The sequence below is a fragment of the Glycine max genome, chromosome 19 (genome assembly GCF_000004515.6).
Source record: "Glycine max cultivar Williams 82 chromosome 19, Glycine_max_v4.0, whole genome shotgun sequence".
NCBI classification, from domain to species: Eukaryota; Viridiplantae; Streptophyta; class Magnoliopsida; order Fabales; family Fabaceae; genus Glycine; species Glycine max.
In genome coordinates, this window is record NC_038255.2 from 14012739 (window position 1) to 14038572 (window position 25834).

General features: G+C 37.3%; 1 pseudogene; it reads right to left on the reverse strand.

Annotated features, from left to right (window-relative positions):
* Nucleotides 1-225: 225 nt before the first annotated feature.
* LOC106797309 (uncharacterized) lies at nucleotides 226-24109 on the reverse strand (annotated as a pseudogene).
* Between the last annotated feature and the right edge of the window lie 1725 nt (nucleotides 24110-25834).

The window sequence follows — 25834 nt, forward strand, 5'->3', positions numbered from 1 at the left end:
ATCTTTAAAATCAAGCAAAATAGATGCAATTCATAAGTTGAATCCAGTAGTATAAATTGCAATAGAAAGATTTTAATGTAGAAGATGATATTATGTACCTCATAATATAACATTTGACACTGGCTCATATGATCCTGTATCTAGCTGCATATCAGAGCATTTTTGAGTAATTGTTAAATAAAGTATTATTAGGAATACAAACTAACAATTGTGTTAGGGAAAAAATTATATTAACCTTGTTAGATTATTGAAGACCTCTTTGAAAACTACATTGGTGGTAGAAGTCATATTTGTTTGGTCTTTATCATGGATCAAAATTTTTAAGCCTTTCTTTGTTTTGACCCTTGATAATGCAACATATAATTGACCATGGCTAAAAACTAGTTTTGGAAAATAAAGTCCAACTGTGGACAGTGATTGTCCTTGAGATTTGTTAATTGTCATTGCATAAGACAACATGATTGGAAATTGTCTTCTTAAAAGTTTAAAAGGCCATGGTGATTGTGGAGGGGACATGGACATTCTTGGAATGTAAACCATATGGCCTGAATTTTTGCCAGAAATGATTTCAGCCGCAATTACATGCTTTGCCAATCTTGTAATTATTAATCTAGTGCCATTACCCAAGCCTTGAGTTTGGTCTAAGTTCCTTAAAAGCATTATAGGAGTTACTATTTTAAGCTTGATACAATGATTTGGCAGGCCAGATGTCATCAATGAATTAAGGAATTAAGTAGTTATTGTTTGAAAATGACAGCTTTCAATGGTTTTTGATTTGTCTATAGAGTCAAACCTTAGGTATTCCATGTGTTCAACTATGATAATTTTTGTAATTAGTATGACAGTTGTAAAGTTAAAGATCTCTCCAAAATAGCAGAAACATTAAATAGATAATAATATTTAAAAATTGGTAATTAAGCAGGGCTAATTTAGATAGATGTAATACCAATTACATTAGTGATTCTATGATTACCTGGGATTAATGATAGTATATAATCATTGACCTGTTCAACTGTTTCGTTGGTTGAAGCTAATATTGCCCTACTGTTGAAGAATTGAGGATCATTGTGATGCTGAGATAAATCTGGGAACGTTGAGTTAACTATGGCATGGATTGGATCATCATATTCAATTATCAACAGGTCCTCAGGGATTTCAATTGTGGAATAGCCATCATTTTCATGTCCAATAATTCTATCTCCAATGTCTAGGATCCACTTAGCAAATGCGACAGTTTCTTGTTCATCTGGTGATTGTACATTGTTCTGCAAACACATGTTTTTTGTCAATCTTAAGACCTGACAACAATCCCATAAATAAGAGGAATTGATTGAGCGACTTCCCCTTGGAATGACTGACAATATTTGTCGGAAGTCCCCACCAAATACCATGACTTTACCTCCAAATATTTGATTTGAACTGGGTTTAGTTTTACTTATATCTCTTAAACATTGGTCAAGCGCTTCAAAACAAAATTTGTGAGCCATTGGTGCTTCATCCCAAATAATTAGGCTTGTTTGATTTAGCAATTCAGTTAATTCACTTCCTTGATGAATGTTGCATGTTGAGTCTTTAAAAATGGGTACAGGTATTTTGAATTTTGAATGTGCAGTCCTGCTGCCTGGCAACAATAGAGAAGCTATGCCGTTGGAAGCAACTATAATAACAATTTGATTGTTTGCTCTCAATGAAGTTTCCAATGTTCTCCATATGAAGGTTTTTCTTGTACCTCCAAATCCATATAGGAAAAACATGCCACCTTGATTTTTGTTGACGACTTCAATGATTTGGTTATAAATTGATGTTTGTTCATCTATAAATATGTATTAGCTTATGTAAGACACAAAAGAAGAACAATTCAAATTCAAATTGGAAAGGTATAGCACCTATTATGGATGAAAAAAGTTGCAGAAATTCTGATCTAGTCTCATCATTGTTGTAATTTAGCTATGCTAATATCAGGCTATTGTCTAGATAGGACGTGAAGTAAGCATCCTCAGGATATGGCATTAAAGGATAGTCTTTAAGTGATTTTTGGTTTACATGCAGCAGGTGTTCAATCTCGAGCAATGCCAAATTACTCAGATGATTGTCATCGATATGTAATTCTAACACATTAGACGTTATTAGTCAAATTATGATTATGGTTGATGCCATCTAATGTAAATATTAATCAAACAAAACGAACTTGTATTTATTGTTGATTTGCTATAATGATATGCAATGCCATCAGCTAACCAATGCCAAGTTTGGTTCCAAACTTCTTCAGGATTATTGATGGCACCTGTTAAAAGCATCAACACAAATAATTTCCTCAAATAATTAGTTGTGCCCCAGTCCTTTTCCTCTTTGGTTGCTTCAACGAATTCTCTGTCATCTTGTAAAAACCCCATGGCAAAGCATGCTTCTCTGTATGTAGGGTATTGAATATTTGTAACAGTTCTAATATCCTCAAATGAAGTTGTTTCCTTGCAGGCAGTAAGCATCATCCTCAAATAAAACAATTCTCTTGTCATTGGTGGGACCCATATAAGCCTTCCAATAGTGTATCCTTTCTTTCTAAGGTGCCATGATCTAGTCTTTTGATTATATACAAACTTTGAAACGAATTCTGAATAAGTCAGAGTTCTTCCTTCTGAAAAACATTTGTTGGTGTTAGTCGTCTTTTACAACTAACTTTTGTATGGAAAAGTTTTCCAAAATGTATATATTTTCCCCAATTTATGGTTCTTTTTGTAGGATTGTAAATAATTCTTGTTTAGTTTTTATTTTTGCTAAGTAGAGACCTTCCTCATGGAATTAATGTAAATTTCACTTCAATTTTAGGTAAAAAAGAGAAATTTTGGAAAGTGCTGAAGTTCCTGTCTCGCTAAGCCTGGTCCATGCGCTTAGCGAGATTCATCCGCTAAGTGGGACATCAGCCCGCTTAGCGAGTAAGAGGAATCTTGGAGAGAATTTGCCTCGTCAGCATGTGCTCAGCGCGTCACCAAGTAACCCAACGATATTTTTGTCTCTTCTTGCGCTAAGCGCGCCAGGCTCACTGAGCCAAAATTTACATACTCACGCTAAGCATGAAAGTGGAGCTAAGCGCACCTTCGAGGACATAAAACCCTTTTTAAGCATGAAGTGAAGAAAAAGAAAGGGGGTCTGAATAGACTGAGAGCTTGGCAGAAGAACAAAAGCGAAAAGCAGAGTAAGGAAGCAAAAACCTTAGCTTTTAGGAGAATTTTAGGTTTAGGAGTAATTTCTAGGTTTCTAGAGGTAGAGGAGAAATCCCCACTACTTTGTAATCTGATATTTTCTCTAAAACCCTTCTCCTGCTTGTGAAAGGTGCTCCCTTGTAATGGAGGCGTAAAATTCTTTGTTGGGAAATTCTGCTAAGTACTTGATGTAAATACTTATCATATCTATTTGAAGTTGTTTTTATGTGTTCGTTGTTTTTATCCATGCTTAATTATCGCATGCTTGTGGCTTGATCACCCATTTGTATGTGCTGTTAGGAGCTTTAGCATTGGAAAATGTATTGCATCCTTAGAACTGGATAGAACAGGGCTAGGTTATCGTATAATCTGGACACGGAGTGTGGTAATTTAATTTTTATTATGCTGTAGTCGTAACACTGTTCGGTTAGGCTAAGTTCAATAAGAGACATCTGAGAATGAAGCTTAATTAGAATTAGTCCAAACTCACGAGACATCGGTGTTTGGTATTTTAGCTCTCAGCAAAGAACACAAAAAATAAATTTGAATAGAGAAATACATTTAATTACATTAAGTATCTCAATAGGAGGACCCAACGCTTTTACATATCTGTTTTCACATCCACTTGCTCATATTTACTGTTTTCAATTAGAATAGAAATCACTTTTGTTTTTAATTCATGATAATCAATTCTTTGCACAAATGTCTGCCTATTGAATGATGCTTTGCCAAATAAAACAAGTTCCCTGAGTTCGATACTCGGTTCTTACCATTTTATTATTACTTGCACGACTCGGTACACTTGCCGGTGAGATTTACGTATCCATATTAACAAGTAACACCGGGGTGTAAACAAGTTTTTGGTGCCATTGCCAGGGAACTTCTTTCTATTTGGAAAGTTTAGTTTAATTGGTAAGCATTGATTCTTTATTCTTTGATTGTTTGTTAGTGTGAATATTTAGTTAGTTTTTCAACATTTGTTTTCTCTTGGATTGGTTAACTACTGTTTCTGTTAGTGTTTTGTATTCGTAGATCCTCTGCAGGTGAATTGGTCCCATTAGATTTGGAAATTGAAGCAGCTTGCAGAAGAAACAACGCAGAGAGGAGGAGAAAACTTTTATAGGACAGGACAATAGCTTTCATCCTTGAAGAGGCTCAATCTTCTGAGCCATCATCTTCAAATTCTCCATCAACAAGGGAATCCACCACTGCAGTGCCTAAAGCCGACATTATGGCTGAAGAGCAACCAAGGAGGGTGACCCTTGAAGATTATTCTAGCATCGCTGTGCCACAGTTCTTTACAAGCATTGCAAGGCCAGAGGTGCAGGCCCACAATATCACATATCCACATTCTTTGATTCAGTTAATACAAGGCAATTTGTTCCATGGTCTACCCAATGAAGACCCATATGCACACTTGGCAACATATATTGAGATATGCAACATTGTCAAGATTGTCGGTGTGCCAGAAGATGCTATTCGGCTCAGCTTATTTTCATTTTCATTATCTAGAGAAGCCAAGAGGTGGCTGCATTCATTCAAAGGTAATAGCTTAAGGACTTGGGATAAAGTTGTGGAAAAGTTTTTGAAGAAATATTTTCCTGAGTCCAAGACAACAGAGGGAAAAGCTACAATTTCTTCATTCCATCAATTTTCCGATGAATCTTTGAGTGAAGCTTTAGAACGATTCCGTAGCTTGCTGTGGAAGACCCCCACACGTGGATTCTCTGAGCCTATACAATTGAACATCTTCATTGATGGGTTAAGGCCACAGTCGAAGCAGTTACTAGATGCTTCTGTAGGAGGTAAAATTAAATTGAAGACTCCTGAAGAAGCAATGGAGTTAATTGAGAATATGGCTGCTAGTGACCATGCAATCTTGCGTGACAGAACACATATCCCCACCAAAAGGAGTTTATTGGAGCTGTCATCACAAGATGCTTTGTTGGCTCAGAATAAGTTGCTGTCCAAGCAGCTTGAAGCTTTAACTGAAACATTAAGTAAGTTGCCAACTTAGCTTTCTGCTAGTCAACCTTCACCTTCTTCTGTTTTGCAGGTTGCATGTTGTGCTATTTGTGGTGGTGCTCATGAGTCAGGCTGCTGTATTCCCACTGAGGATCATGCACATGAAGTTAACTACATGGGAAACCAACCTAGACAAAATTTTAATGCAAGTGGATTCTCAGGATTTCAGCAGGGCCAAAATTATAACTAGTAGTATGGACAGTGGAGAGCTCATCCTGGTAATCAATTCAACAAAGACCAGGGAGGGCCATCTAATAGGCTGCAACAACAAGGGCATAATCTCTACGAGAGGACAACAAAGCTGGAAGAGACTCTTGCTTAGTTTATGTAGGTTTCAATATCAAATCACAAAAGCCCTGAGTCGGCCACTAAAAATTTAGAGATCCAGGTGGGGCAGTTGGCCAAGCAAATTGCTAACACTTCTTCCAACAAATTTGGAGCAAACACAGAGAACAATCCCAAGGAAGAGTGTAAAGCTGTGATGACCTGAGGTAGGATGGCAACAATGGCTGAAGAAGAGAAGGACGAGAAGATAGTGGATGGAGATAAACAACAACGAGAAAGTGAACCAGCACTTGAACCAGTGGACCCTTTTTGTGAACTTGAGGAAGTGGAAGATGAGGAGGATGACCAAGAGGATGAGACACCAATAATTTTGAGTGAGAAAGAAATAAAGGATGAGAAAAAGAAAGAAAAAGAAAAAGAAAGAGAAAGAGAAAAAGAAAAAGAAAAAAATGAAAAAAATGAAAAAGAAGAAAAGAAAGAAGAGAAGAAAAAGAGTAAGAGTGAGCTTGCTGGAGAGAAAAAGAAAGAGGTAGCTCTAGCTGAAGGGAGAGAGGTGCCATACCCATTGGTACCCTCAAGGAAGGATAAAGAGCGTCATCTAGCTAGATTTCTTGATATCTTCAAGAAGCTAGAAATCACTATGCCCTTCGGAGAAGCTCCACAATAGATGCTGCTCTACTCTAAATTTCTAAAGGATATGCTAACCTGAAAGAGCAAGTACATACATAGTGACACCATAGTTGTGGAAGGAAACTGCGGTGCTATTATCCAATGCATCCTCCCACCTAAGCATAAAGATCTAGGCAGTGTCACTATTCCTTGCTCGATCGGTGCAGTTTCAGTGGGAAAAGCTCTTATTGATTTAGGAGCAAGTATTAATTTGATGCCACTCTCAATGTGTCGGAGGATAGGAGAGCTAGAGATAATGCCCACATGAATGACTTTGCAGTTAGCAGACCACTCCATCACCAGACCGTATGGAGTTATTGAAGATGTTCTTGTCCAAGTCATACACTTTACCTTCCCTGCTGATTTGTTGTGATTGACATTGAGGAGGACGTTGAGATCCCTCTTATCTTGGGGCGTCCATTCATGTCAACTGCTAGCTGTGTAGTAGACAAGGGGAAGAAGAAGTTGGAGATGGGAATTGAAGATCAAAAGATAAGATTTGATCTATTTGATGAAGAGAAACAACTTCTAGACCAGAATGTCTGCTTGAAGGTGAAGGAGTATGGAGAAGAGATTCTGAAGGAGGGAACCAAGTTTGATCCAGACCCTTGAAGACCGATGCATCAAGCTAGTGACATTAAAAGAGCGCTTTCTGGGAGGCAACCCAACCCTTTGTATTTCATTGCTGTTTTTCATTGCATTTAGTTATAGCTTGCTGTTTGTGGTTGCATGAAACATTCATCAGCATGTTTTGCATTGAAAAAGGGGTTGACAAGTTTTTATTAAGCAGTGGATGAAAAATAACTTAGAAAATTTTTCAGTAGTCCACTCGCTAAGCGTATTACTCGCGCTAAGCGAATCTGTCTTCATGCGCTAAGCGAGCTGTTGCTTTTGCTAAGCGCTGCGACCCCTATTTTTTGGCTGAAAGGGTCTCACTAAGCCCAAAAACTTCTCTGGATTTTAATTTTTTTTGAATTGGGCTAAGCGCAACTGCTCGCTAAGCGCAAATACTTCTCTGGAATTTCATTTATGAGCATTGCGCTAAGCGAGGCACCCCGCTAAGCGAGACCCACTCACTGCATTTAAGGAGTATGTTATTTGCTAAGTGCGGCCTATGGTCCGCTAAGCGTGAGTTGTAGGCCAATCAGAGCTGCAGAACTCGCTAAGCGCGTAGCTTCGTGCTAAGCCCAAAAACTTCTCTGGAATTTAAAATTTTGAAATTTTTGAATTGGGCTAAGTGAGCATGCCCGCTTAGTGCATGAGTTTGGAAACTCAAATGTCATTGCATGCTCGCTTAGCGAGTTGACATGCTAAGCGAGGCAGTCCAAACTGCCAAAAAGCAATAAGGCGTAACTGCCCTAGGAAGTTACATTTTATGCCTTTAAGTGCATTTCTTCTCCCATTCATTGCCATTTTCTCTGCGCTGTGCTCTCAACTTCCTCGTTGCCTGTATCCTTGCTCCCTTTTTGCTTTCATCTTCAGCAATCCAAGTAAGCCTTTTAACTTGCTTTTAGTTTCAAAGTTTTAAACTTTAGGTTGGTAAAGTTAGTTTACTATTTAAAGCTTTGATTTTTGTTGTGATTACATGATGATAGGTTAGTTGTTAGTTAGAACAGTGTTAGGGGTTTTGATTCGCATACAATGTACGTCATTTTGACATGTTTTGGTTAGTATTTGATGGCCCAATAGAGGACTATGTTGAGGGGCTAAAAAGCCCCAAGTTTTTTTGGAAATCTCGATGATCTCGCTAAGCGCGCCTGTGCGCTAAGCGAGTTCATAAGTTTTTGTTGAATATCTGGATTTCCAGATGAATTCGCTAAGCCATTCCTTATGCGCTAAGCGAGTTCATCTTCTCTGATGATGAATGTTATGTATGAACTTGCTTAGCCGACATTCCGCACTAAGCTAGTTGATGTGTTTTCAGACACTTAGAAAATTTTTTGTTTTGCTGTTGGTGGCCAAGCGAGTCCTCTCGCTAAGCCATTTAGCCCAGTTGGCTGAATAAGCCTAGGCTAAGCGAGCATGTCTCACTAAGCCCAAGGCAATTGTGTTTTCTGAATGTTTTGTCATGCGCTAAGCACGCCTTACCGCGCTAAGCGCAATTTCTTTCCTGTTTTGTAATTTTTGGAATTGGGCTTATCGAGCCTGCTCGCTAAGCCAATTATTCTCTAGTATTGTTGTCGCGCTAAGGGCACCGTATGCGCTAAGCGCAAATTGTTTTCTGTTTTGGAATTGGGCTTAGCGAGCCAATTATGCAGTAGAGTAGTTTTCTGTGTTAACTCGCTAAACGCACCTCGATCGCGCTAAGTGTATGAGTTAATTTTCATAAGTCGTGCTAAGCGAATCCATCTCGCTAAGCGCCTAGTTTAAATTTCAGATTTTTTTTTGCTTTCTAATTTGAATAAATACCTGTCTAATTTTGTGTCTTTGATTTTTTTGATGTAGATGGCTTCCAAGAAATGAAAGGCTAAAGCTTCCAGGCCTCAGGCCAATTATGGCATAACCAGATTTACATCCGAAGCTGCTTGGAATCATTATGCAGATAATGTTCTTGGTCAGAATATTCTTTCGGAAAGAAATTTCAAGCTGTTTGTGACTGAATACGATGAATTTAGAAGAGAAATTGAGAGCAGAAACTAGCACATGTAGCTGACTAACTTGACCGAGGGGAGCATGGATGTGGCTTTAGTGAAAGAATTTTATGCTAATATATATGACCCGGAGGATAAATCTCCAAAACAGGTTAGGGTTAGAGGTCACTTGATAAAATTTGATGTTGATTCCCTCAATACCTTCCTGGAGACTCCGGTGGTTCTAGAGCCAGGGGAGAGCCTTCCCACATATTACAGGTTCTGCAAACTATAGCCAGGTCCTCAGGAGTTGGCTGCCCGACTATGTATCCCTGACAGGGGATTTGTTCTGAATGCAGAGGGCCTGCCATTGAAGCTTCTGAGGAAGGACCTCTCTACTCTGGTGCAAACCTGGAGTGTCTTGTCCTACTTCAACCTTGCCCCTACATCACATACATATGATTTGAATCTGGATAGGGCAAGGTTGGTGTATGGACTTGTCATGAAATGGATATGGATGTTGGAGATCTTATTTCTAGACAAATATCTTTGATAGCTCAGTCCAACTCCTCTCGGCTAGGATTTCCAGCTATTATCACTGCTCTATGCATGGACAGAGGAGTCACCTCAGACTCGTTGACTTTCGAGACTCTCAGCCTAGCCAATAATTTGGCGTACATCAAGAAGAATTGCTGGAACCTGGATGATCCTTCGGTCAGCTTCCCAGGGACCTGCAAGGCCCGGGCCAGAGGATCTGAGGGTCCATCTTCATCTGCTCCCCAGGACTCTACTGATGCAATCCTCCCTAGGAAGGGACCAGTCACTAGAGCCATGAGCAAGAGGCTCCAAGAGGATTGGGCTAGAGTTGCTAAAGAAGGCCCTAGGGTTCTTATAAACCTCAGGGTAGATTTCTGAGCACATGGGCCAATGTTGGGTCCAATTATCTTTGTACATATTAGACTAGGATGTCATTATATTTGGTCCTTGTATTTAGGGCTCTATAATATAGGTAGGGTACCCTAGAAATATAGGATTTTTTAGCCCTTGTATTTTAGGACACCTAGACTAGTTTTTGTATTAGAGGTAGTTTTGTAATTTCACATGCACTAAGTGAATATTTGATGTGTGTAGTTAGAAATAAATTTAATTGAATTGGTTGAAGCCCAATCCAATTAAATTTTAGAGGGGGAGGTGAGCATTTGCTTACTACACCCCATTGCCACATCATATAGTCACACTTTGTGCATGTCCTTCATGCTTTACATGCCTCATGACTAGGGGTGGGAATAGGCTAGGCCGGCCTACAGGGGCCTACGACCTGGCCTACATAAAGTCTGGCTTGGCCTGAGCTATTTAATTAAAAGGCTAGGCTCAGGCTTTTTTAAAAGCCTATTAAATTAAATAGGCCAGGCTTAGGCTTATTAAAAAGCCTTATAAGCCTGATAGGCCGGCCTATATATATATATATATATATATATATATATATATATATTATTTTTTGGGTACAATTAATATTATTTTTTAAAAAAACTAGCAGATTTCATTCTTATAATTAAGTAAAATTTTAATTACAAGGTGTGAGTTTCTTTATATTTCTCATTATTTTTATTAGTTTTCTTATTTCTGTTAACAGTTCCTTTTTCTATTCCTATTAGGTTTCCTTTATTCTAGAGCAACTAAAAATCATATCCTACATTCTTATACAAAAATCATATCCTATTATGTTCCTATACAAAAATCATATCCTATCATATCCTATTACGTTTCTATACAAAAATCATATCTTATCTTATAGTGGATATGGAGGAGCTAATGATGAAATGACGTTACTATTAATTTTATTGGTAGATATTTTATGCACCGATTCTGTTCAAATAGAATGGAGATGTAGGCTTTATTTTTTTATTGTAATAATTAATATGTTGGTTTGATAGACTTGGATGATACTACCTCAAGTATGAGGTTTTCTTTTGTTTTAGATTATTTTATATCATTTGGTGATTTCTGTTTGTATTATTAATATATTTTTAGGACCACCAACTAAATTAACGTTAGATTAAAAATTAAGGCAAATTATATATTAAGGCCTTGTTTAGCCTATTATAGAAGGTGAGTTATTTTATTTTTTTTTGGTAAAAACAACTAGGAATATTAAAGATTTAATGTGAAGAAGATTTTTAAATAGGCTTTTAAATAGGCTACCAGGCCAGGCTAGGCTTTTAAAAAGGCCAGACCGAGCCAAAATAAAAGCCTTTGATAGGCTATAGGCCAGGCTCAGGCCTCAAAAATTAATCATAGGCTAGGCTCAGGCCTTTTAAAGCCTGGCCTGGCCTGGCCTATTCCCACCCCTACTCATGACACCTAAGCACACTTAGTGGAGAATCTTGGAATTGATCTTGGATTAGTGGGCTGAACCATAACTAAAATTCACTAATCATAATTAGTGAAATTTTGGCTCCAAAGTTTGGCTCCACAAATTCAATTTCAAATTCAAGTGAAATTTGAATTGAAATTCAAATTTCCCTCCAATTTTGTGTGACACTTAGGCTATAAATAGAGGTCATGTGTGTGCATTTTTTCAACTTTGATCATTTAAATATTAAACTTCAAATTTTAAAGCTTTTTTAGAGCACAAAATTTCGTGCTCTTCTCTCCCTCTCCCTTCATTCATCTCCTTCTTCCTCCAAGCTCTTATCCATGGCCTCCTATGGTGGTGAGCTTCTTCTAGACTCATCTTCTCCTTGAAGTGGCATCTCCTCTCTCTCTTCCTTCTCCATTCCGCTGCCATTCATCTTCCAAGAAGCAAAGGAATCCATTGATGAAGAAGATCCTAGGCCTACAAGCTCCAATGGAGCTTACATCATGTCCCCTTCCCCTTGAAGAGGATTTGACCTCAAATCTGTTAGTTCATCCTCCTCAATATCAGCTCCACCTGCAAAAGGAATTAAATCCGAAATGTTAAAAGTGGTGCTGACTCCATACTCTTTTGGGAGGTCCAACCTATAGGCATTGTTATTGATCCTCTCCAAAACCTGAAAAGGTCCATCCCCTCTAGGGCTAAGCTTGGATTTCCTTTTAGTAGGGAATCTATCCTTCCTAAGATGGAGCCAAACCCAATCACCCTCATTAAGAACTAGCTCTTTTCTTCCTCTATTGCCTTTAGTTGAATACACCTTTGTTTGGTTCTCTATTTGGTTCTTAACCCTCTCATGCAACTTCTTTATAAACTCTGACCTAGATTCCCCTTCTTTATGTATAAAAGAAGTGTCCAGTGGGAGAGGAATAAGGTCTAACGGTGTTAGGGGATTGAACCCATAGACAACCTCAAAAGGGGACTACTTGGTGGTTCTATGAACCCCCCTGTTGTAGGCAAATTCTACATGAGAAAGATACTCATCCCAAGACTTATGGTTGCCTTTCAGAAGAGCCCTTAAAAGGGTGGATAAAGACCTATTCACTACCTCTGTTTTCCCATTAGTTTGTGGATGACAAGTGGTAGAGAAAAGAAGTTTAGTTCCTAGCTTAGCCCATAAGGTTTTCCAGAAGTGGCTAAGGAACTTAGCATCTCTATCTGACACAATGGTCCTAGGCAAACCATGGAGTCTCACAACTTCCCTGAAAAAGAGTTTTGAGATGTGGGAAGCATCATCCACCTTGTGGCATGTTATAAAGTGTGCCATCTTGCTAAAATTATCCACCACCACAAAGATAGAGTCTACACCTCTTTGGGTTCTAGGAAGCCCAAGGACAAAGTCCATACTAATGTCTACCCAAGGTGCAGAAGGGATGGGTAAGGGTGTGTATAGCCCATGAGGCATCACCCTAGACTTGGCTTGTAAACAAGCCACACACCTAGTGCAATGCTTATGGACATCTTTCTTCATATGGGGCCAATAAAACTTTTCTTTGAGTAAGACAAGCGTCTTGTCTATCCCAAAGTGGCCCATGAGCCCACCTTCATGGCTCTCTTTCACAAGTAATTTCCTAATGGATCCTTGGGGTATGCAAAGCTTTCCCTCTTTGAACAAATACCCCTCAGCCAAATAGAATCCATCTTGGGCATTTTTCCCACAACTCTTGTAAATGGGAGAGAAATTTTCATCTAAAGCATACAAGTCCCTAATATTATGAAATCCTAAAATTTGAGCTCCTAGGGAGCAAAACAATGTGTGTCTCCTAGAGAGGGCATCAGCTACCACATTTGTTCTTCCCTTTTTGTATTTGATAACATATGGAAATTGCTCTAGGTACTCTACCCATTTTTCATGCCTCTTATTTAACTTGCTTTGTCCTCTAATGTACTTAAGTGATTGATGATCACTATGAATGACAAATTCCATGGAAACAAGGTAATGTTCCCAAGTTTGGAGGGCTCTTATTAAGGCATAAAGCTCTTTATCATAAGTGGGGTAGTTGAGAGTGGCACTATGAAGTTTTTCACTAAAATAAGCAATAGGGTGCCCACCTTGTAACAATATAGCTCCAACTCCCACTCTAGAGGCATCACATTCTAGCTCAAAAGTTTTAGAAAAGTCAGGAAGAGCTAGAATAGGTGCCTTAGTAAGCTTTTCTTTAAGCAAAGCAGGGGCTTGCTCTTGTTTTTCACCCCAGGTAAATGCCACATTCTTCTTCACCAACTCATTGAGAGGTGATGCAATTGTAGAGAAATTAGGAACGAACCTTCTATAGAAGCTTGCTAACACATGGAAGCTCCTAATATCTCCCACACTTTTTGGGGTGGGCCATTCTTGGATGGCCTTGATTTTCTAAGGGTCCACATGGACCCCATTTCTACCAACTACAAAACCTAAGAAAACTATATTATCTACACAAAAGGTACACTTCTCTATATTTGCATAGATGGTGTTTTTCCTAAGGACTGAAAGAACTTGCCTGAGATGTCCTAAGTGATCATCTAGGCTCCTACTGTACACTAAAATATCATCAAAATAAACAACTACAAATCTACCTATGAAATCCCTTAAAACATGATGCATAAGCCTCATAAAGGTGCTTGGTGCATTAGTGAGCCCAAAAGGCATCACTAACCATTCATACAAACCAAACTTGGTCTTGAAAGCGGTTTTCCACTCATCACCCTTTTTCATACTGATTTGGTGATAACCACTTTTAAGATCAATTTTTGAAAAGATATTGGCACCATGCAACTCATCAAGCAAATCATCAAGTCTAGGAATGGGGTGCCTATACTTTACAGTGATGTTGTTGATGGCCCTGCAATCTGTACACATTCTCCACGTACCATCCTTTTTGGGCACCAACAACACCGGCACAACACATGGGCTTAGGTTCTCTTGGACCCAACCCTTCTCCAACAATTCTTTAACCTGAGACTCTATCTCCTTAGTCTCCTGAGGGCTAGTCCTATAGGCTGGCCTATTAGGAAGGCTTGCTCCTGGGACTAAATCTATTTGGTGTTCTATTCCCCTTAAAGGAGGTAACCCAGGGGGTATCTCTTTGGGAAATATATCACCAAATTCATGTAAGAGTTCTTGGACCTTTGGGGGTAAGGTCTCAAATGTAGGAATTGTGGCAATGCTAAGGGATGTTTCCCTTGATAGGAGAAGGTAGAAAGATTGTTTAAGAAGGAGTGCTCTTTTAATATCACTTTTTGTTGCAAAATGATTTTCCTTCTCAACAATCTTTTTGGAGGAATCCTTTTCCTCTTTTTCCTTCCCCTTGGCCTTTGAAGACAAGGCCTTACTATCCTTTTTTTTCTTTTGTTTTTCTTCCTCATCCCTCTTATCTTTCATAGTTAGTTGATCTTAGGCCACCTGTGAAGGTGTTTGAGGATGCAACACAAATTTAGTGCTAAGACAGGTGAGGGTAATCTCATTAGTTAGGCCATTGTAAATGATCTTCCTATCAAATTTCCACGGTCTTCCTAAAAGAATATGTCTTGCCTCCATGGAAACTATATCACAATTAACTTCATCCTTATATGTCCTAATGGAGAAAGGTACCTTCACTTGTTGGTTAACTATCATTTCCCCTTGCTCATTGAGCCATTGAAGTTTATAAGGTTTTGGGTGGCGAATGATAGTGAGGTTCAACTTGGAAACTAATCTTGTGCTACAACAATTGCAACAAGATCCACTATCCCTAATGAGAAAACAAGTTTTATCTAAAATTTTGCATCTTGTATGAAAGATGTTCTCTCTTTGGGATTGAGATAGATCACAAGATTGACCTCCAAGGAGCCTTCTGACCATTAAGAGGTCACCTTCTTCATGGGGGTAGACTTCCTCACTAGACTCTTCACCCCTTACTTCATCTTCACTTCCACTAAAGGAAGGGCAAGAAGTAGTCTCCTCTTGACTACTATAAATGTCTTGACCCCTCATGATCATGGTTTTCTTTGTGGGGCATTGAGAGGCAATGTGACCTCTCCCAAGACATTTGAAGCATTTAATGTTGCTAGTCCTTTCTTGGGAACAAGTCTTGGGGGTGTATTTCTCTATGGTCTTATCCTTATCTTCCTTGGGTTTTGAAGGTGCAGCCCCTAAAATTCCATGGGCTTGGTCCTTCCTTGGATAAGAGTGAGAGCCATAAGATTTTGAAGAAGACTTTCTTTTAAGTTGTTGCTCCACTCTTATACAAAGTTGGACTAGCTCATCTAGGTCCCTATATGGAAGGAGTTCAACCCATTCCCTCACTTCCATATTAAGCTCACTAAGGAACCTAGCTATGCTTGTTCTTTCCTCCTCCCTAAGTCCAGCTCTTAAAATGAGTAGTTCCATTTGTTGTCTATATTCTTCAACACTCATACTCCCTTGTCTAAGCCTTTGGATTTTGTCCATAAGCTCCCTTTCATAGTAGGAGGGAATGTGCCTCTTCCTAAGGGCACTCTTAAGATCATTCCAATACTCTACTGGATGATCCCCATGAATCCTTGGTTCCCTAACAAGGGAAGTCCACCAATAGAGGGCGTACCCTTGAAAGCTAAGGGTAGCCAATGGAACTTTTCTCTCTTCGCTAATATGATGGCAAGCAAAGAGTTGTTCAACCTTCATTTCCCAATCTAGGTAGGCCTCAACATGATCTTTTCCATGGAAATATGGGAGGCTAATGTTAACCTCTTGAGGCCTTCTATCCTTTTCTCTTTTCATTTCTTTCATTATTTTTCTTCTTTCTTCCTCTCTTATTTTCTCTCTTTTATCTTGACTTATTTCTTCCACTCTTTTTTTTTTCCTTTTTCTTTTCTCTCTTGTTTTTCTTTCCACAACTTAAGGGATATCAACTCATCTAATATCTTATACAAGGGGTCCTTAGGAGCAGAACCCTCACCATCAACACTAGATTAAGAATGAAGACTCATGTTGGTTCCTAAGTTATGGTTCTTTCTTATTGGGGATTTGAAAACAAAAGGTAAAAGAAACTATGGTTGAAACTAGCCAAAATAAACACTAAAAGAGGTGTGAAAGATAAGGTAAAAACTAATTGGTAAAAAGCAAGCTATCTAGGCGGTTTGACAATGGAAGGTAAAAGAAATAAGCTATGAAAGTAAGCAAGAAATTAAAGTGCAAGAAAGGCAAACTAGGCGGATCCTAAGAGTGTTAGGATGACCTCATTTAAGGTTCCCAACAAAACACTCACTATCCTAAGGGAAAATTGCCTAAAATTATTACACATAAATGGAAGTAGGGTGACCTATTGAAGGCTCCCAACTTACTTCCAATGAAAGGCCTTTTTGTTACAAAGTTTGAAAGCAAAGAAAATTGCTAATTACAAAATTACAAAAAAAAGTCCTCAATTGTGGTGGCTATTCTATCTTTGGTGTTTCACTCAATTTGGAGTGCTTCTTAGTCCAATAGCTCTTAAGGTGGTTGGCCCCTTGCTTCTTGACTCAAATTCTTCAAGGTATGGCACCAATCCTCCTTTCCAATTCCCTATATGGCAACTCACAAGCAAGGAAACAAAGAGACAAGCAATAACCAAAGACAAAAAAAAAATGAAATGAAAGCTAAACCAATAGAGTTTTAACAAGACAAATTTTCAAGGATTATTCAACAATTAAAGAAATGAAAAGCACACAAAAGCAAGCTAGGACTCAAAGAGAAACCTAGAATGGATCTAGAGTAGAGTAGAAAAACAAAAAAAAAGAAGACTCAAGAAACCTCTAGTTTTGGCACTTGTCTTCACAATAATTTTCAATAGAAATTTCAGAACTAGGATTGGTATAAAATAGTCACCAATTATAGAACAAATTTTTAGCCAAAACAACAAGCACACTTCCCTTTCACTGTTTTTTTTCTTTTCCTGGACACTGATTTTTCTTCCAACTTGTGTGATTTTTCTTATTTTTTCCTTTAATCCAAATCGATTGGTTCTTTTTTCATAATTTTTTCCTGAACACCCCGCAGGGATCACCAGTAGGCACGCTTGTGCTGAATCTGACTGATGAGGAGGATGCCATGGATCAGGACCCACCACAGGACCGGTGACAAGATTTATACTTTCCTGTCTTTTGAACACTTTTATTATCATTCTATTTTTAGTACACGTTATAATTTGGTTTTATAATTATGTTTCAGTTTTTAAATTTCAGTTATAGTTTTATTTTAGTTTTTAGTTTGCATGATAGCTTGTTTTAAGCTTGATTGAACATTTACATTTATATTATTAAGTGGTTGATGTTTGATTTTGAAAAATTTAGTGCTTGATGGTTTGAAATGATCAATTTCATGATTTGAGTGAAGTGTAATGCGCACATCATATGCTTTGAATGAGCATGCAGTGATTAGAAGAGAAAGAACATGGATTAGGACTATGACTGAAAATGTTAGTTAGTTGACAGATTGATTGTGAAGGTACTCATTAACCACAACCTGGTGAGTATGTGATCTTGAATTTTGAGAGAACGACTAGCATTAAGTAATGATTTTTGCATGAATCTCTGATTATGGAATGAATGCATGAATTCGAAGATGATGAAGGCCATGGTTGTGTGAATTATCCACTTAGCCAAAAAGCTTACCTTGCGAATGAAATGATTTATCCTTTGCACCCATATTGAGCTGAAATTGATTACTTGAACCTTGAGCTTGTAAATTATATCTCCTTCTACCATGTCTTAGGTTGTAGGAGAGCATCATTCATAACAATATTGTGGTTCAAAGCAAATTTGTTCCAAATTTGGGGGAGTTTATTGGGTGACAACTTCTAATGGTAAGAAGATAACAACACAAACAGTAAACCAATAAGCAGCAAGTAAAGAGCTGCTGTATAAAAAAAAAAAAAAGCTAAGTGTGGAAAGGCAAGTAATCGAAGTTGGAAATTGATCGAGGCCCTACCCGAATCAAATAAACATGAAAATGCAGTAACTAGGAAGTGATCCTAGGTCGTTTCCCAACGAGCAGTGACAAACCAAATGTTCATAATATACTTGCAGTAACAGTAACGATTGGGGGGGGGGGGGTTTGGTTGTTTGGTAATTAAAGAGCAGAACAAGTAAACTGGAATACGAAACTACTAATATTAAAAACGGGTTGTTTCCTTTGATTCAGAAGCCATTCTCTTATCCTGGGTTATGGAGAATTCGTCCCTAACAGTCAACCACTTAATCCAACCCTATTTCAATTTACTAAGCGAAAATCAACTTAGGGTTTTCAATACGTGATTAGGCACCACATACACCAGTTAGCCCTTCGTCCATTAAGTATGAACGCAAGTTAGGCTCAGAGGCAATTAATCGAACACGAAGCGTGCACTGATTAATATTCACGAAATTGGGATAACTGGTGAAGGGAAAACTGCCAGGAAACCACATTACAAGCGAAATCTCAAAGAGAGTTGGGCTTCGTCCTCAAAAGGAAACAACACCAGAAAATCTAGCCTTCCATGGATTCAAACAGAAAACGCAAATGAAACATGAAACAGAAACATAAATGAACAGAAACGTAAATGAACAGAGACGTAAATGAGCAGAAACGTAAATGAACAGAAACGTAAATGAAAGTAGAAGAAGAAGCACGAATGAACTCGTAATTAGAAGCAGAAAACGGAAATTTGCATTAAGAACGAAAACTGTAACAAGGGAACAGAAAAACGTGAAAACCTAAAACCAAAGCTCTGAATAATGAAAATAGCATAACAGAATGCCTTGCACGAATCCCAAGGCAGCTATTTAAAAAGAGTCACTCAAAGTCACTGGGCCCTATTACAATACTCTGGCCCAAAACGAAATAAACACTGAACAACATAAAATAAAATTGCAAAATTTCCTAATTAGAAATTAACTAAGGTAAGCGCTGCTTTATTTGCCCTCTTCAAGTCCACAACTAAAATCCGGATTAAGCCCAATGTTTCATTAATTCCTGAAATTAGATTAAAAACATCAAATTAGCTAAATGAGCCCAAATAATAAAACTGCCTAATTAATTGACAATTAAGACCAATCAATAATTAAAATGGTGCAAAAAGGGTTTAGAAAATAGAAGAAAATGATGGCACATCAGAAATAATTATGGAAAGAGTTGATCTATGGATGAATGCTCTCTTAGAACATAAGCTTTTGCATCCTAGAAAAACCATGATTTGTTAGTAGCCTAGCTTCATTACAAGCCAAGAAAAGTCCTTCGGATTTAGTTTGTGTGTTTATGACTGTATGGCATGAGATGAATTGCAAAGATTAAGACTTGTGTTGGTTGTTGATTGATTATAAGCCTAAACACTTGTGCTTGAGTGAAACAGTGATCATGAGGCTTTGGTTGATGATCTTTCCTTGATATTTGTCATATTCACTAGCTTATTTCAGTTGTGTTTCTTAATAATCATGTTCATAGTTTTGAAAATCTGCATGCCTTCTGAGAAGCTGTTGATTAAACATTGTATGCAACTTATGTCATGTGATTGAATCCTTTGGAACAAACACTTTGTGAAGAACCACTATGTTTTTATCACTTGAGGACATGTGAATTGTTCTTTCTTTGCTTGAGGACAAGCAAAACTGTAAGTTTGGGGGAGTTTGTTAGTCGTCTTTTACGACTAACTTTTGTATAGAAATGTTTTCCAAAATGTATATATTTTCCCCAATTTATGGTTCTTTTTGTAGGATTGTAAATAATTCTTGTTTAGTTTTTATTTTTGCTAAGTAGAGACCTTCCTCATGGAACTAATGTAAATTTCACTTCAATTTCAGGTAAAAAGGAGAAATTTTGGAAGGTGCTGAAGTTGCTTTCTCGCTAAGCCTGGTCCATGCACTTAGCGAGATTCATCCGCTAAGCGAGACAACAGCCCGCTTAGCGAGTAAGAGGAATCTTGGAGAGAATCTGCCTCGTCAGCACGCGCTCAGTGGGTCACCAGCTCACCCAACGAGATTTTTGCCTCTTCTTGCGCTAAGCGCACTTGGCTCGCTGAGCCAAAATTAACTTACTCACGCTTAGCGTGAAAGTGGCGCTAAGTGCACCTTCAAGGACAGAAAGCCCTTTTTAAGCCCGAAGTGAAAAGAAAGAAAGGGGGTCTGAATAGGCAGAGAGCTTGGCAGAAGAACAAAAGGGAAAAGCAGAGTAAGGAAGCAAAAACCTTAGCTTTTAGGAGAATTTTAGGTTTAGGAGTAATTTCTAGGTTCCTAGAGGTAGAGGAGACATCCCCATTACTTTGTATTCTGGTATTTTCCCTGAAACCCTTCTCCTGCTTGTGAAAGGTGCTCCCTTGTAATGGAGGGGTAAAATCCTTTGTTGGGAAATTCTGCTTAGTACTTGATGTAAATACTTATCATATCTATTTAAAGTTGTTTTTATGTGTTCGTTGTTTTTATCCGTGCTTAATTATCGCATGCTTGTGGCTTGATCACCCATTTGTATGTGCTGTTAGGAGCTTTAGCATTAGAAAATGTATTGCATCCTTAGAATTGGATAGAACAGGGCTAGGTTATCGTATAATCTAGACACGGAGTGTGGTAGTTTAGTTTTTATTATGTTGTAGACGTAATGCTGTTCGATTAGGCTAAGTTCAACAAGAGACATCTGAGAACGAAGCTTAATTAGAATTAGTCCAAACTCACGAGACATCGGTGTTTGGTATTTTAGCTCTCAACATAGAACATGGAAAATAACTTTGAATAGAGAAATACATTTAATTGAGTCAAGTATCTCAGTAGGAGCACCCAACGCTTTTACATATTTGTTTTCGCATCCACTTGCGCATATTTACTGTTTTCAATTAGAATAGAAATCACTTTTGTTTTTAATTCATGATAATCAATTCTTTTCACAAATGTCTGCCTACTGAATGATGCTTTGCCAAATAAAACAGGTTCCCTGAGTTCGATACTTGGTTCTTACCATTTTATTATTACTTGCACGACTCGGTACACTTGCCAGTTAGATTTACGCATCCATATTAACAAGTAACACCGGGGCGTAAACAGTTGGCGTTCATCCAAGCTAAAAATTTGGAATCTGAAATGCTTGGCTTGGATAGGACATCATCAATATCATCATGGTCCTCATAAAGAACATTGTGTTGGACTGGAAGATGGAAATATAATCTTTCAACGGCAGGCTTCCTAGCATGTATTGGAAAACCAAAAATTCTCCAAGCAGCTTCACAGGGAGAAATGTATCTGGCATAAACATTTATTTATTAAAACAATAATGGGCACATTAATTACACATGTTAAATTAATGCTACCTGCAATCTATATATTCTTTAATCTCATCTTTTTGGTTGGTAGCATTCTGGATTTCATCATTGCCATCATAAACCATAACATCAGTGACTCTGTCATACCCTTTGTTTATGTACTTGAATAAATGTTTGATTGAAGTACTTTGATTACACCATTCAATATTGACATGCACTTGGTATTTTTTCAGTAATTTTGGATTATAAGGTACGATGTGTCTATTATCAATGATAACACCATTCTTTGAAATTGTACGACCATCATTTCTCCTATGATATACTGGATAACCATTTGCATCTAAAAGAGTGTAAGGTTGGAACATTTTAGGATAAAATCTGCTACACTTTCCTTCTTTCATACATGGAGATTCAGAGCGTATAATTCCACATGGGCCATGAACCATATGATTTTGCACCAATGTATACAATTTTGGGTCATCTACCTTTGAATGTATCTCTGCTGATATAATCTGATCAATTTCATCTGAAGTTGGATATTTATTGTCTGGGTGCAAAAACAACAATAAATGGACATGAGGAAGTCCTCGTTTTTGGAATTCTATTGTATGCATATATGTGATTGTTAAATTATAGTATTAGCAGGAAAACAATAACATATAAATATTTAACAATTATGTTATAGGATGAGCAAAAGTAAAAAATAATAAATTGAATTCTATGTTTAATAGAAAAAGTTGTTGTCAACTTACATGCCACTGCTTTTCCAAGTAGGTGATTCTTTGATAGGTCTGAAAGCATTTCTTCATATTTCAACTTGAAAACTCGTGAGATAATGTCTGGTCTATCTGCTGCTTTCAAATTCAATGGTGCAAGTAATCTATGGATTTCAGGCCAATTTGGATTACATGTTAAAGTGATAAAAAGATTTGGGAAACCAACGTGGCTGCATATCGCCATACCATCAAAATATAGCTGATCCATGTAGTGCGGACTCCCAACAAAGGTAGAAGGAAAAATTACTCTCTTGCCTTTATTTAAACCTTGGCTTGTCCCAACATCCAGTGAATTTTGTAAGCTACAATACTTGTTAACTCTGAGTTTCTTTTGGTTGTTCCTGATGTAGTTAAGTCTTTCCGATTCAACCATCGTATATGCTTCAGCAATGAATTGTTGAAATAGTCTTCTAGAATGCAATAAAGTTTGAGCTTCATTTGGTCTAGACTGAAGTCTATAAGCAAACCTCTCTCTCATAGTGAGACGATTTCTCTTTCTCTTTTTGCTGTCTGGTGTTGCATAGTGAAGTATGTCAGACCTATATCCATCTTCACCATAAGGGAAAAGCAGAGGGAATTGTAGGCCTAGATAGCTAGAGTGCAATTCATGTATTCTCTGTAACTGTCCATTTTGAGTCTCAACAATAATATCTCTTCTTGAGTTGGGATTAAAATCACCTACAATAAGTGCAGCAACTTCTGAAACAGTTGGAACATTGTATGTACGACCATCCTTTTCACGAGTAGCTATCAATCTTAATCTGACATTATCCACATCACTATCTGCCAATCTATCTCTAGCCATCCTAAAACTTTTAGCATGCGCATTGTGTTCATCCAACATTTCACCTAAACTTGAAACAATTTGCGGTTGAATTCCATCATGCTGGCTAGAAAAAGTAATATTAGAACTGATATGTAATTCAAAGAAAATCTGTGATGAATGTATGATTTTTATAATTATAGAAATGAAAGAATCAGTACCTGATGGCATTAATGCTATTTTGAACTTCATTATCTGTGTCAAAGATATATAATTGTGCAAATTTGGGTTCTTTTCCAGACATTGGTAATAAACTGCCTATCCGGTGACATGGTTGACCCTGAATTCTAATTGTAGGAGGTCCTCTCGAATGATTAATTGATTTGTCTAGCTTAATACCAGCAAAAGTAAATGCAAACATCATGTTATATGTGTGTATGTTTTGTTGATAATTTCTACCATCAGCTGAATTATGATCAAAGAGAAGTCGGTGGAGATATTTGGGTGGATTTTGTAACAATGGAAGTTCAACTTTGCCATCTCCACAACATAAGTTGAACCTCAGGCTTGTACTATTTTTATGTTTTGATATTCTTTCATTATACCACATTTTTGCATTATAGTGTCTACATTGCATCAGCTGGTCACCAAGTTCATAATAGCCTGAAATTGTTTAATGACATAGGAAAGATGATGGTAACAATTGATAACATGGATAAAAAAATATGTCAACTGATATGGTTGTCAATGACTCAGAATTATAATTCTCATCTTCAATGTTAATTGCACGGTCATTGGCAGAGGATTGACAATCTTCATTTCCAGGGGAAAAATTTAAATCAGATCTTGCAAGAATTACAATTACATATGGTTATTAGATTTCAGGGATGAAAAAATCTTGAATAAAGGAGTTTCTTTGCATGGTACCTTGTGTTGATTCAGAACTTAGATCCTCTAATGAATCAGATTCAATTGCTTATAGATAGAGACAAATCAAAGTTAAATGGAATCAATTAATCGAAAGCAATATATTTTACATGCAAGATGGTTCATATAGTTTCTTACTATGATAATTCCTACGTTGTGAAGTAGAGTCCATAATTGCCTGTGGAGGGGCCTGAGCCTGAGGTTGTCGTTTTTTTTATCTATGATACGTTTTTTGTTCATTCTGGCTTTTGCTGAATTAGACTTGTCCGTGAAATGGTACTTTTCCATGGTGTTAATGGCAATTGTTGACTTGGTTGAGTTATAAATTAATGAGAAAATGGCAATTGAGATCAACTAAGAAAAAGTAAACTAACTCTAGAATGCATGCAAGACATTATGAAAATAAGAGAAATGGACAGTTGAAGGCCTAGAACTATAGTTCAACATTAACAGCTGGGAAAATCTGCATATAGGAATGATGACACTTGCATGTAGAAACATCGGTTGGTGAGACTGATGGGAAAGCTAATATGAAAGATGTTGTGTATTTTTTGTAATCACATGTATAGCATATATCATTCAACTTGATGTATGCTTTTTTTTCTTCAGAGGATGCAGAACAAAATAGGGGACTGATCGAGGCCGTACCTGAATCAAATAAACATTAAAAATGAAGTATCTATGAAGTGATCCTAGGTCGTCTCCCAACGAGCAATGGTCAACCAACGTTCATAATAGATAGTGATAAAACAGTAACGAATTGGGGGGGGGGGTTGTTTGTTTTTGTAATTTAAACAGCAAGCAAATTTTTAATTAGAAAATAATAGAATTAGAACACATTGTTTCCCCTTGATTCAAAAGCAAGTCTCTTATCCTAGGTTATGAAGATTTATCCCTAACCAGTTCAACCACTTAATCCAACCCTAAATTAAATTACTAAGCAAAAATTAACATAAGGCTATCATTATGTGATTAAGCAACACATACACCAATTAATCATGAACGAAGCTGATCATTAAGCATGAACGTAAATTAAGCACAGAGACAATTAATCAAGCACTAAGCATGCATGGATTAATAGCAACAAATACAAAGTAATTGGTGAAGAGGAAAAACTTATCATAATTCAATAGTAATAACAAAATCTCAAAGAGAGCTGTGCTTGATCCTCAAGAGAAAACAATGCTGGAGACTTAGCCTTCCATTAATCAGTAGAAAACGAAATTGTAGATTGAAGCAGAAACAAAATTGCAGAAAACGAATTTTATTCTACGTGAACAGTGCACATGAACAGTAAAAATTGGAATTCTAAAACCCTAGAATTATTCTCCTCTTCAAAAAAACTCCTAAACTAAAAATCTGGTACTGTTATATAAGTCCTCAGCCCCAAAGCTTACAAATCTGTTTTAAGTCCAAGTCCATAAATAAAATAAAATCTGGACAAGATAAGATAAGATTAGATGAAATAAAATATAGATGAAATAAAATCTAGATAAAATAAGATTAGATTGGATGAAATAAAATCTAGATGAAATAAAATCTGGATAAGATAAGATTTGATAAAATAAAATTGTTTGCTCTCTTCAAGTCCAAGCCCAATTCCGGATTCAATCCCAATTGCTTATAATTCTCCTGAAATTAAATTAAAAACACAAAATTAGTCAAGTAGGCCTAAATGATAAAAGTGCATAATTAATTTGATAATTAAGGCTAATCAGTAATTAAAATGGTGACAAAAAAGGTTAAGAAATAGGAGAAAATAATGACACATCAAATCCCCCCACACTTAGCCTTTTGCACTCCTGGGCAAAATCAAAAAGCAAAGCAAGGAACAAATCCAGAGACATTAAAGAGAAACAAACAAACACAAAAACAATTACACATTTCTCAATGAATATCAAGGAATGAAAGGAATGGGCAACATCCAACACGTAGAGAGTTAAAGAATCAAGACAGTCATGAAAATCATCCAAGCATCTCAAACATGGCAAGATAGTCAATCAGCTCAAGAAT